Here is a 14,284-nt window from a genome sequence, read left to right on the forward strand (position 1 = left end):
GCTGCCAGATTGAGTTATGGACCTTTGTCATATAATGCGGGTCATAATGTGGAACAACTATTTTAAGTTTGAATCAAATCAATTTGTAATAAAACTGAGACAGAGCGAAAGTGCATCATAACACTAACCTGAAATTCTTAGTGAAATGGGGAGGGGGGGGGGGGGGGGGGGGGGGGGGGTGGGAAGGGTAATTCATGAAATAGTGGAGTGAGAGTTATGGCCCTTACGCCGTATGATATGGGTAACAATGATGAATTATTTACGTTTGAAAGAAATCCATCGAGTAATTACAGAGATAAAGAGCAAGTGGTCAAAATCTTAACAAAAGTGCGGACGAGGAAGGACTCTGATGCCAGCTCTCCATACTTCGCATAGCCGAGCTAAAAAGCAACTTCAAGGCAATGATGAGTCTTTCAATTAGCAAGCGGCTTTCCATTAACGGAGCAGAGAACAAACACTCTTGTATCTTTGTATGAAATACGTTCTGGAAAACTGACTGAATCTGTCAATTCCAACGTTGGATTTATTGAGGACATTGAACAAAAGTTGCCTGTTAGCAATTAGAATGTCATTTAGATTTTCAAGTTGAATATCAGATTGAAAAGGATTTTTGTTATACACAGTATTAGAAATATAAGGCAAATTGGGACACATTGTAAACTCTTTGTTAATGTCGATGAGATTCAGCAGCTTCGTTAAGTCGGCTGTACAAAATAAAAAGTAGAGAGTTTGAGATTTCAACCTTCGCCTCCCCCTTCAACGTCTCTCATATATATTTGGGGTAACATGTCACCGATATGCGTGTATTTTATTTATATCAGACGTTGCTACTAAAGTTTTGTATGTCAAGTAATCCTAAGACTTCTCTTTATTACTATGTAAAATAAAAAGCTTTGTTTCAGGATTTCTGCTTATTAAGTTATTAGATTATCTATATGTATTATTAGACTAACTTTGATGCGAAACACTATCAATAAGTATCAGAATAATGGAGTTTTGTATGTCTAATAGTTTAAAAGTAAATACATTGAATTGAACCTGAAAGTATGAAGTTAAAAACTGATTTGACAAGCATTGGCATTTTGTTCAAACTTTACCGTCTACGGCATAATTCTGTCTCCAGGCGGTATCAATTATACTAGATGAGCCCTTTTGTTGTATGAAGTGATTTTTTGAACGTCCGAAGATAAAACTTTTAACTAAATACATAGAATTGAACCTGGAAGTAGACATTTCTAACGTAAACGTAAATCGGAAACGGATTACTGAATCCGTAAATGTTATTTGCAAATAATGGTCTAAGGAAGATACTATTGCATTACTATTGGATGAAATTGTCTCCCATAGACCACAAATTAGCCTAAAATTTTACGGATTCAGTATTCCGTTTCGTAATTACGTTTACGTTAGAAAGGTCTAGTATGAAGTTAAAAACTGATTTTGAGAAGCATTGGCATTTGTTCAAACTTTACCGTCTACGGCATAGTTCTGTGTCTAGGCGGTATCGATTGTACTAGATGGGCCCCTTGTTTTAAAAATAAATTCGGTCTGGAAACTCGGTGTGTCCTCCTAACCGAAATATGCTTTATATATGAAATAGTATATTCACACAAATACATGTGTTTTACAACATGCTATTTTGTGCGGCAAATTTCCGTCTCCGCCAAACTTTTTTTGACTGTTTCGCTATAAACATGGTGCCTCGGCACGATTGTATTGTGCTGTTTGAAAGTTTGACATTATACAGAGTCATGTAGAGTGCCATGATGCCAAAACGTATGATATCACGAGAGTATCTTACATTTGTTTCAATTCGCATGTTAAATGTATTCATAACTTGTGTATATTGGCTCATGCTACCAACATATCTTTAAAAGTTAAATTTTCATCAGGTACATTGTTTAGGAGGAGTGTCTACAAGTGAAACACGTCTTTTTAGGAATTCAGTGTACAAAGTACCAATTCAAAGTGAAAAAAAAAACTCTAAGAAAAACAATGAAATACTAGTCAGCAGCATAACGGATGAATCTGTCCTTTATATTTTATGGTTTTGTCTTTTGTGTTTGCTTTATTGCAGATAGTTAACTTTATTTCAAAGAATTTCGACAAATGCATTTGTAACAGTTTTTCACAAACACGCTGTCTGGCCTTTATCAGCAAAGGGAGACCCTAAACAATGTAAGATGTACATGTATATGCAATATACTAGGTATGTAGTGTTCTCGTCCCACACTTTTGCAACAAGCAAATCGTATATCGCTTTCGTGAAGCTGATAAGAAATCCAACCACTAGGTTCTTACTGGTATGTTTTAGTATAGGTAAAAGTACTGACAGAAGTCCAACTAGCAAATGCCACATCCAAAGAACGCAGCCGCCCATAAGGCACTCCACGTAGAAATATTGGTAGATGCACACAGAAGCTGAGTACATGTACACACATGACTACGCTAGAAGGAAGATTTTGTTTATTTGTTTTTGGTTTAATGCCGTTTATCAACAGTGTTTCAATTATGTAACGGCGGGCAGTTAACCTAGCCAGTGTTCATGGATTCTGAACCAGTACAAGCCTCTTCTCCGCAAATACCTGTCAACTTCCCCACATGAATCAGAGGAGGAGAACGAATGATTTCAGACACAATGCCTTTCAACAAATCGTCACGGAGAATATACAGCCCACCCGGAGATTGAACTCACGACTCCGCGATCCGTAGATCTGCGTTCTCCCTGTCGAGCTAAGCTGACGGGAAAATTGAAAGAGGTAACAAACAGATATAACTGAACACAGTAGTGTGCCTCTTTAAAACGGTCAGTCGCAAAAACACCACCGGAAAATTTAAACAAGTTACTTTTCCTCTATCATTTCCCTATGTGACAAAAAAATAATAATCGCCCCCTCCTCCACCCCAACTCCCGCGCCGCGAATGCCTAACACATGTTACTACAAGGACACATTGTAAAACAATATATGTTTTGTAAAGAAATTTCAAACAAAGCCCATGACATCTTTAACATATCAAACAAAAACGAAAACCCAAAAGTCAAACAGGAATAGCCCCATATGGAGATTACAGCCGTATACATCACTCCATATGAAAATATGGGTACTGAAACTGTAAGCCCGATCACTTAGGCTGATCATATTTGTTTATTGGTGCCAACCACACTTTTAAACCCATGCCATGTTCTTTCAAAACGAAACATAAATTCAACGCTCCAAGCCAGGCGAAACTCTAACAAACTTAACCTCATGAACAAATTATTCACCCTTATCTTGCTTAATTTCTATAATGAACGTGTCAATCGTTCAATTTATACAGTCCCATTTACTGTTTCAATCCTTTTTTTTTTTATTTCACTATGCAAAGAAACATGACAACATGACTGTTAAAAGGGGTGCTTACCAAAAAAGATGCTGACTGAATGGCGAACAGTGCAGACCATGATCAGACGGCATGGATGTGCAGGCTGATCATGGTGTGCACTGGCCGCAAAGGCAGAATCACTTGCCGCCACCCGGGTAAGGGTTAAGGAATCAATATTCATGTAACGAAATATGATAAGTGAGTACAATAAGCCTCTGAAATTTTGTCAGGCGCGATAATCATGGTTTAAAAAATTCTTGTATTTTAAGTTGATACTAGTATCTTAATTCTCGATTGCGAAACTAGTTCTTACAACTTTGAATAATGGCTTTTAACAGTCATTCCAGATGGAATCAAGTTTAGATATTTTTAGTTGTGTTGTAAAATTAAAAATGCAATAAATAGTTTAAAACAAACGCAAACGCATCACAAAGTACTGTACCTAGTAGAAAGATGATTTTTATTTTATTTTACAAGTTATTCTATTTTTCTGAGACTCTGGATGCCCAGGACAAACCTAAATTATAAGTATGGTCAGTGTACCCGAGAACGCCTAACTAAAATGATTACATTTATATAGCATTGTGTTCCCAATAAACTGCTTTATAATGTGCCGAAAACCGCATCTAAAAATAACCAGCGGTTAAACGGGTGGTAAATGCGCAACCCGATTCCCGCTGGGAATACGCTTAAGATAGGTTGCGCGACGTCCGGTGCTAGTGATGCTCGTAAACATAGACGAAATTGAGGTATGTGAAGTCATGATTTTGCTTATTATGAGACAAGAATAATTTTTCTCGAAAAAAGGAAAATGCTATTCGACACAAATATGATGATACATCATATATATAAAATATCTGGTTTGTAATTTGGCAGTTTCTGACCTCATATGCCTTATCTGAGGACATCTGATGTTTTTTATGATAACTCAATTGTTATGAAATAACAGATATCAAAATAATATGCTTTAAATCCTGCTCACGGGTACATAATTGACTAAAAATCATCGTATACGTCACAATGTATATAATGTATACGCGCAACTCCATTCCCGGGGCGCAACCCCATTCCCGATTGTTTTTTTTTTGCCAATCTTTCCCCCAAAAGCAACATTTCATTCAAGTGTATGTAATATTCATGACTGTCATACACGTGTTTGCTCATTAGGAGCGTCACATTTTCAGAATGAAGGCACAAGAGTTACAAAACTTGCATTTTCATGATTCCAAACTTTTTTGACAGATCCAGCCAGCAGAGTTTTCATGATATCAGGGCTAATTCTTACATTAATAATTTGGTATTTCAAACATATGATTTTTATTCATTTTAGTGTCGAATAGCATTTTGCTTTTTTCGAAAACACACGTAAATGTGTTATTATTTACAAAAACAAAAACCCACCTACCTCGATTTTGTATATATTGATGCGCAACACCAGCACCGGAAATCGCGCAACCCATTTTAAGCGTATTCCCAGTGGGAATTGGATTGCGCGTTTACCACCCGTGGGTTACGGAACTACGTAAGGAGATTACAATATTTAACGCCCCTCGTACTACCTAAAATAATTTGAAATTTACTTAAAAACATTTAGTAGTGTGCTTGAAAGCTCTCTGTGAAATCTGTATTTGTAATTTATTTGGGACAGATTAAGTCATATTATTAGATAAATTAGATATTTAGCTATCATGATTATTTCATTTATGACACATTTGTTCCTGGCTTTAGGTTCAATTGGTTCAGTTTATGTTTTGTATTGATGAATAATTTGACACAAAAGTTGTATTTCAGATTCTAAATCGAAAGTCATTGAGAATAAGGAATTAGTCTAATAATCCTAAATTACTTTAGTGTCCATGTAATGTTGTGATGCATACCTTCTTACTGACGTTTATGCAGTTTCGTTTTCCTCCATCCGCAACCATAACACCGCCCACCGTAACGAAGAAGAAAAAACACAACAAGTTAAAAGCGATACAACAATTGTTTTCATCGTTTCATAACGTTAAGACATTGTATGTAAATGCTATTTACCGGATTCCTTAACCTTATACTTGAATATTCTGTAGACCTGTCGACATGTTTTCGTGGACAGGAGATAAAATAGTTCCGTTATGTTTTGTTCTGTTCTGCTCTGTTGTGATAAGTATGTAAAGAGAAGTATGCTCAGCTCGATTTAACAACGAAAGAAACTAGTTGGAAAAGTGTTCATCTCTAAGAAGGGTTAACACGTATATAAAAAGTTATCATTCATTTTCACGTGGCCAGTTGCAAATATATGTTGTTATTTTTTTACTTTATTTTATTACCTTCGGTGAAATACTGAAATTTATTAGTGATATAATATTGATATTTTCGCCGTAGGAAACAGTGAAAAATATCATTTTTATTTTTCACTGGTACACTTGAATGCGAAAGATGAACAAAAAAATATTCTTGCAAAATTTACTTAAGTAGATATAGATGTATGGAAATACTAACAGGATCATGAATAAGTACATTCTATTAGAATGTAAAAGATATCAGGAAACGTAGTAGACCAAGTTACAGATTTTCTACGAAGACATCCTGACGTCACGACATTATGATGTCATGATCCGATTCACGTGACGTTGCGCGGACAAACTGAATATATTTTTTTTAAAACCATTAACAATACCTAAAATAAATAGAAACTCGTCAACACTATAACTTAAAGTTTTATTTATGGCTGCGCCACTGGTGAAAATACTACATTAGAGTGATCACTCGATGAAATATATTTCGATCATACACTAAAACAACCAATTATCCTCTACGCATTTAGAAATGATTGAAACAATTGTCAGTTCCTTCTAGTACCAAGTGCAAAGTAACGGTTCAGTTTTCGATTGTTTTTGTTTGTAAAGAAACAAATAACACATAAAAAGTGATCGTCTGGGGTTTGGTAGATAATCGGCTAAATGTCTTTTGCATGAACAACTGTAAAATTCTTCCATCGTCAGCGTAATATATTTTTCCAATATTCACACAATTTTCTTCTATAATTATTACGTACGACCAATAACAGCTGTCATTCTTTTATCTACGTTGATATGTTACTAACACTTTACGATGAGATAAAGAGAAGTATTCATTTTGGTTTCCTTTTTTTTGCCATACAATGACAGTTTTGAACTACCTACATATCTCTAACTTTTCCTGTTTATTTTTGTTTGTTTGATTAAAACAACCATCATTTCTGTACATAATATAGAGATGGTGAAGGGACAAAGGGTCGCCTTGAGATACGGATGCCACAATTAAATGTAACATAGGATTCAAGGTCCTTATATCACTTCAACCTTTTAACGAAAAATTATCTCAAATGTACGTATATCAAACCGTAATGAATACCATGGAAACAAAAAGTGCAGGACAATTTATTAGCTAAAAACGAAGAAAATTGTTGATTGTCATTCAAGGACTAATATATTGTTCCCAACGTTTGCAGTAATTATCTCCCTTGAAAATAAAACTGGTTTACATTTTGTATATTTTATATGGTTATTTTTTGCAGACTTCTATATGCATTATTAACAGGAACAATTTACAAATGCCAAGCATATGAGTTTGTCCTGACCTGGATGCACATTCTTATCATAAAAAATCTGAAAACCTTGGAAACGTAATCAATTGTATATTTGCTGCCCTTTACGTTTCTACGGAAATACAAAACTGGAAACTCTACGGGCCGCTCAACACAAGACAAAATGAAATGCTGCAGGCTCGGTTTGATTGAGCCTGTTCATGGAAGGTAGCAGAAAAGCGTGCTACCGTCCACGTCTGTACCAGAAACAACTTAGAGAATCCGCTGATCTATTCTTACGATGGTGCACAAGGAAACTTCAATGATTCATTAGTGTGTAATTCCAGGACAAGCAGCGTATGGTTCCCCAGTTAAAACAATAGTATTGCCCTAAACAAGAAAACATTGGGCAGAACTGCATTTCTTTTAAAAATGAGTCTTAACAAAGACTACGAAAACATGCAATTCGAAAGTATGTAAATGGTATTGTCAATGTATCATCGCCGCAAGAAAAAGCTTTTGAAGATGACAATGTCAAGGACACATGTGTAAAAGTGAAGTACCAGAATGCATCAATGTGTAATACAGCCGCTAAATATCCCCATCGTATGCCAATGTTTAGAGTAATAAAGCAAAACAAAATAATAAAGCGAAGGAATCAATTATTGTCCATAAGCAGAATATTTTATTCAAATATTGTAAATTAGTTTAGTATCAGAACAGCGTTGAAATAAACATTATGTATAGGATTTTTGAGAATTAATACGAGTAATTATTATCAGTACATTACAGGAAAGTGTATCTAATGAAATGCTAGATATCAACGTCTCAAGGCAAGTGTCCACGTCTATACTTTTAAAAGCATTTCATAGTTTTCACCGCGCGGTAGGTATATCTCCTGCACCCCCAACGCACGCATCTGCCCCACCATCCTCTTTTCGAACAGTAATGCTCTGCACAGTAGCATTGTATTTGCGTTATCCAGATACAGAAACTATAGCCCCTTCTACTTACCAAGGCATCTGAAATTACAAAATGTGAAAAATAGATTAAGTTTTATTTCTATGATCATGTATGCCAAAGTTAAAAATCCTAAACATATACAAAAAGTCCTTCACATAAACCCGTGTGAGAGCAGACAATTAAAGTTGATATTAGAATGATCTCAAACTGCAAGTCACATATACTGTTATCAGACCAATAGGAAAACCAAATTATTATAGTCTAATTTCGTTAACAACAGTTCTGAAATATGTTAACCCTCTATCATAATCTGCTAAGATACCTAGCTAAACAGTGTCTGCAAATGTAATTACATATAAATAGAAAGTAATCACGAATTTGTCTTTCATGTAAAACTGAGTTTCAATTGCGATACACTTATCCAAGTTAACCAGACTTTGTATGAGTTCCGGATGTTTCCACAAGCGAGTCTGACGACTTAAGCGCTTAACAGAAATTGAAAAGGCTAAACTTTTATGACGGAAAAGTGCCTAAAGCGGGATTCGAACACGGTTCGCACGGATGGAAGGCTAATACCATAACCACTTAGCCAAAGAGTCGCCTCTCTGACGCAGTTCTCAGAAAATATATATTATTAAACTTACAAGCTTTGAATAAGCGACCGTTACAATTACCCACTTATGATGACGTGAATACCACTTTGGCGTAGGAAGTGTTATTTTAGGCATGAAATGTAGTCCCTATCCTGAGGCGGGATTCGATCCCGAGTCTCAAGTCTGGAAGTACAATTTTCTAACCACTGAGCAAATGAGTCTGACGCAGCTGTGTAAGATTATTTTATAAACATGAGGTTAGGTTAAGAGACCGTAACACTTCCCCTCTTCAAAGAGTCATCAAATATGATGACGTGAATGCCATTTTTTTTCATAGAACATGCCAATTTAGACATAAGATAAAGTCCATATCCCGGATCTACGGATTAAGAGCGTAACAGAAATTAAAGAGGATAGATAGAATTTAAAGAGGATAGATTTTTCGGATGAAAAGTTCCAACTGCCCCTGGTGGGAGTCGAACCCGGATCGAAGTCTTATGCTCTAACCACTGAGCCAAAGCACCTCTTTCATGACGCAGTTGTCAGAGATTGGTTATAACACGACCAATGACAACTTTGTATCAATATAAGAAGATGACTCTGCACATATTGTATTATGCAAAATTTTCTTGAGAACATCTGACTAGCTCAGGCATTTAAGGAATGATGTTTCGATCCATAGTCTTAATTTTTATCTGCAAACTGGGATGGTTAATTACAATCTAGAATTAAACTTGCAATGTTTACCGTTCTCACAGTCCTCTTGTTTAATTGGTTCTAAAAGAAAGATCTCTCGGTCTTCACATTCCTCAAGGTCCAATCCATGTTTCAAATCTTCCGGGAGAGGAACACGTTTATAACATTGCTCCTGTCCAGTTTCCTGATGAAATACAAAACGATACACCCTCGTGCTATCAAATACTTAAAAGGTTGGTCTGGGATGCTGTATTCGACTCGAGTGGAATTTGCCAGGTCGAATCACATCAGAGTCAAATACAAAATCCCAGACCTAGTTACTATCATAATCACCATTTTATTATAAAACTCCATCTTTTGTATGTTTTTGTTATCGAACGAAATCTTTACTTTTAGCAATGTTGAAATACTTTCTGAGATCATGCATATAAAGCGATTATAGTCCGAAAAGATACAATACAAAAGGTACAATATAAACTCTTTTTCTGCCTGTTCATATTTATTTTTGAAAGACAAACAAAAATACAAGGACGAATATCCGACAGAAAAAGCCACGTTCACAAACACACATAGAAAGCAATCATACATGGACAAAACGAACAAATAAACAAACACACCGCCTTAGCTGTCGTATGTTTGACAGATTATTTATGTAGGTATATAATAAATGTAAAATCATGATAAATATCATTTATGTTAAAATACATACACAATACATGTACATATTTTTTAAAGAATCGTTATCCTGTTGACAAATTATGCGCATTTGTATTCATCATTTTCTATTTTATGTTTTTTATCTGCGGACAATCTTAAATGATGAAGTTTTTCGCAGGTCGCTCAACACGACAAAACGAAACTGTAGCAGGCTCGGTTTGATTGATCCTGTTCATGGACGGTATCGGAAATGCATGCTACCGTCCACGCTCTCTAGCCCCGGGATGAGTAGAACTTAACATTTATACCTGCTAAAAGTACAGAACGCAATTTAAAGACATCAACAGATGTATTCAAACGGTGGTGAACATGGAGCCTTCAATGATACACGGGTTGTGGCGTGTAATTCCATGAAAAGCGGCGTTTGGTCCCCAGATAAAGTGATGTATTTGCCCCAAACGAGGAAATAATGGATAGAACTAAACAAACTCGAATTTAGAAAGGAGAACTTAGGTTATGGAGCCTGCATATCACATGAACTGTCAAAAAACAAAATTAAAAAGCAGGTACCATATCCAATGGGTGATCATACAATACCCAAGGCTATGAAAGCGAGTATTGGAACCACATAAGCCGAAATGGTCATGCTGAGAGACTAAACAGTACCAATAACACGACATATAAGTCGTGGCGAACGATCTTAGAAGATCGAAATATAACAGCCCTGATGAATGTACGGGGAGACATTTTACGGCGCCACACGGCACAAACAACGCTGCGGTTATAATAAAGTAGAAACTTCACAGGCCGCTCAATACGACAAAAACAAAAAATGTTGCAGGCTCGGTATGACTGAGCCTGTTAATAGAGGTAGTGGAAATGCATGCTACCGTCCACGCCCTCTAGTCCCGGGTTGAGCAGAACTCAAAATTTACACATGCTAAAAGTACAAAAAGCAATTTAGAAACATCCGTAGGTGTATTCAAACGGCGGTGAACATGGAACCTTCAGTGATACACGGGTTGTGGCATGTCTTTAAAACGTAAACTTGTCATTTTCCTATACATTCACATAATAAACATTTCAGTCTTATAATTATACACATAATGCCATTTATGACCTTCAAGCCTTTTCTCAGAGTCGATTGTAATAAAAAACCATGTACATACATGAACAAACATGAACAAAATAATACGTATAATATCATTCTTTTCGCAGATAATTCAGTACATTATTATGTTTAATGAAGTGAGAAAGAAATACACGTCAGAAATATCCAAATACACTATAAATAACGTGCATATTTGAGTTGGCATTTCCCATTATTACGTAGAGACAAACTCTGGCCTAGGAAAGTCGTCCTCAATTTGGAATTACTTATTTAATATGGAATCGATGTATTCATGCAAAATTCTCGCTTAAAACAGTTCCACTTAAGACAGTACATTGACTTGTTGATGTTGCACATTATATTAACTCTCATGAACAAGTTCACTTGCTTAAATCGGGTAATACCATGTTTGATGCGTTATGTGTTTTCGAAGATTCCACGACTGATTTGACGATATAACAGAAAGAAATTATGTTTGAAATACAAATCACCCACATATATACAGATTCAACAAAATCTACAAGAATATTACATGTGTTGTATTTTAAAAGCAAAGAGCGCAATCATGCAAAATACTGGTATCGAAATGTACAACACCTCTAATGTTCATCACATAAGCGCAACGATGTAATACATAAGCATTCTATAGACTGCATAATCTTAAAGAGCTTGGTATATATTTGAGTGGCCAATAATTCAAAGAGGGGCATTTCTCGTCTACTTCTTTAACACAGGGTTTTTTTTTCAAACTAAGCAAGATAATATAGGAAAAGAAAACAAAATAAATTAAAGTCTTACATTTGCATAAATGCGCGAGATAAGGCAAACATAGTCGTTCTCATCGTTTGGCTTCTGCAGTTGATATTCCTACAAAACCAACAACACATAGACTAATACACAATACAGATAATTTACAGAGAAATAATATGATCAAACTTAGAAACAAGTAAAAGAGTAAGCAATGAACTCCAAATAGTAAATAACTAATACGACTATATTTCAAGGCGCGTCAGATAATGGTAGAAAGAAACATTTTTTTCTTTTCCTCATCTAGTAAAGTATGGTATTTTAATGTTTTTCATGTAAATTAGCTGTTTTATGTATTTCATTGCGGATCAATGCTTGATAACATGGTTGGTGGCATTCTCATGGAGTTATTTTTTGCAGTTTTAGAAATTTGAACAAATGTTATTTAACATGTGTTTACCAATATTTTAGTTACAAAATCTTTAAGACAAAATGCCTTGTTTGAAGACACATTAACCATGTACTTCGATGCAAAAACGTATCTTTTGAATAGCGATTATAGCTCACGTTCGCTGCATGTGTTTGTGACATTTTTGTACTTACGTCCTCTCAATGAAAGGCGGTAGTAGACAAGACCTTCCCAGTTTCGTCCGTAACTGTTACGATATCCTCGTCCCCTTCCCTTACTGTTTCTACGTGAACATTCTGAAAGAAATCCCATATTTCAATGTTATCTTTTTCACAGATGTCGTAAACTTAACATGCATATTTTCTTTTTACAAGAAATGTATGTAAGAACTTTATACATTTTTAAGTCAAATTTTGAATTAAATTCTAATGAAATCTAGGCTTGTTTTCTGCAAAATATTAACTTAATCAATACTGATATTATTTATCAGTATTAGACGAGGTATTCGCTGGATATAAATCACCAGTCTGTTATGTAGATCATGCATAATGAAAATCATATCATCAAATTGAAAAGCGATTTACATAGTTGATCAGGTCAATAACTTGTTTCCCTATATTATAAAAAAACTGTAATATGCCTTGCTTATCATATTTAGGCTCCCTGTTGTGCTCATTACCTTATAACAACTATAATTTCATAATTATTGAATAGCTGCAGACAAAATGCACTTTTTACTTGATTTATGGTTGGTTGTAAATAAACTGTGAAGATTTGTTCAGTATAGATTACCTCATTAGTAGAGACAGCTGAAAGGCCAAGAGTCAGTACCGCAGTTAGCGCAAAGCATAAGATATTCATGGCGTGTCTTTTCTTTTGTCTCTGTAAACAGTCTTGCTTTTCTGAAAAAAATAAAGCAGTTTCCAAATTGTACTTACTTCCACTTTATCTAATACATGTATAAACGCCTGACAACAAACAAATATATTTTCAAATATCAAGTTTCATTATTCAATTAAACTAAACTGTACGAACTGAAATGGGTATAATTCAACATTTGAATTATCTCTTTACAACTGTTTACTTAAAGAAATATAAAATTGAGCATTATTTATCGTTTTCAATTTGAATGTTTGATAATTGTGTCCTAAAAAGTTCAGATAAAAAGATAATAGTAACATAACTAAGTTTATAAAGTATTAATTCTTGCATTGATTGTATCATTTTTATGTATCATGTATATTAAATATAACTCAAAATGAATAATAAAGATTTACTATGAGGATAACATACAAAATAACAATTAAGATTCAACTTGATATATGTTTAAGTATACTTTTCATTGACGAACCTTTTCTTTAACATAATAATAATTTTAATAAATAAAGAAAATCTTACCTCACCGATATCCCTTTCACATTGCGGAGTTTTAAAAACCTCCACCATTTATACAGCGCTGTTATGCCACCCACATATGATTGTCCAATCAAACAACGTTTGCTATTTTAATGCGTGAGTATGCATTAATCATTACCTGTACAAATTTGAAACGGATATTCTGTCAAAAAGACTTATCCTTAATGTCCACCGTTAAACAATCCCAAAATATGCTACAGATAAACATTTATCCATAGTTTTGATTTTAGGCCATCATGGTACCTTCGAATTACTTTTAAAGTAATAAAATAATGTCTAAACATAATATGCAACATTTCAGGCATAATGAAAAAAAAAAAACGTTTATGACTTATTTAAACTCATGTATTAATACCTTATAAAACTTAGCAAAATATTTATTAGGTGAATGATTATAAGAACTTATTTAATTGCAATAAACAGCCGCCTAATTCACTTGAAGATGTAAGATTTAAATGCTAACTACCAGTTGATCAGTATTTGTTACTGACCTGATGTATTTGTAAAGTTCATAGATTATCTGCATTTCTAAAAGCATATTCTCTAGTTTTTTTAAAGGAAATGTGCAATCACTGATGTGACGTCATATTTTGAACATTTATTAAAATGTAAGGAACCTTTAATATACAGGTCATATTTATTCAATATTTTTAACATATTTCTTTAGAAAATAAAGTTTCAGTTGTTAATATTTCATTGAGACTGTTAATCTGTATCGATCGAATTGACTTAAACGCAGACTTGTATATATACATGTACATAACAACATATCAAATTTATTA

The 14,284-nt window shown here is 34.5% G+C and overlaps 1 long non-coding RNA gene across 1 annotated transcript; it reads right to left on the reverse strand.

Annotated features, from left to right (window-relative positions):
* Positions 1–7,555: 7,555 nt before the first annotated feature.
* LOC128548856 (uncharacterized) lies at positions 7,556–13,503 on the reverse strand. Its single transcript, XR_008367257.1, has 6 exons — positions 13,485–13,503; positions 12,879–12,988; positions 12,281–12,382; positions 11,729–11,797; positions 9,214–9,346; positions 7,556–7,932 (listed from the first exon to the last, which is right to left on the reverse strand). It is a non-coding gene; the product is annotated as an uncharacterized LOC128548856 (long non-coding RNA).
* Between the last annotated feature and the right edge of the window lie 781 nt (positions 13,504–14,284).

The sequence above is a fragment of the Mercenaria mercenaria genome, chromosome 15, assembly GCF_021730395.1.
Source record: "Mercenaria mercenaria strain notata chromosome 15, MADL_Memer_1, whole genome shotgun sequence".
In the NCBI taxonomy this organism is placed as follows: domain Eukaryota; kingdom Metazoa; phylum Mollusca; class Bivalvia; order Venerida; family Veneridae; genus Mercenaria; species Mercenaria mercenaria.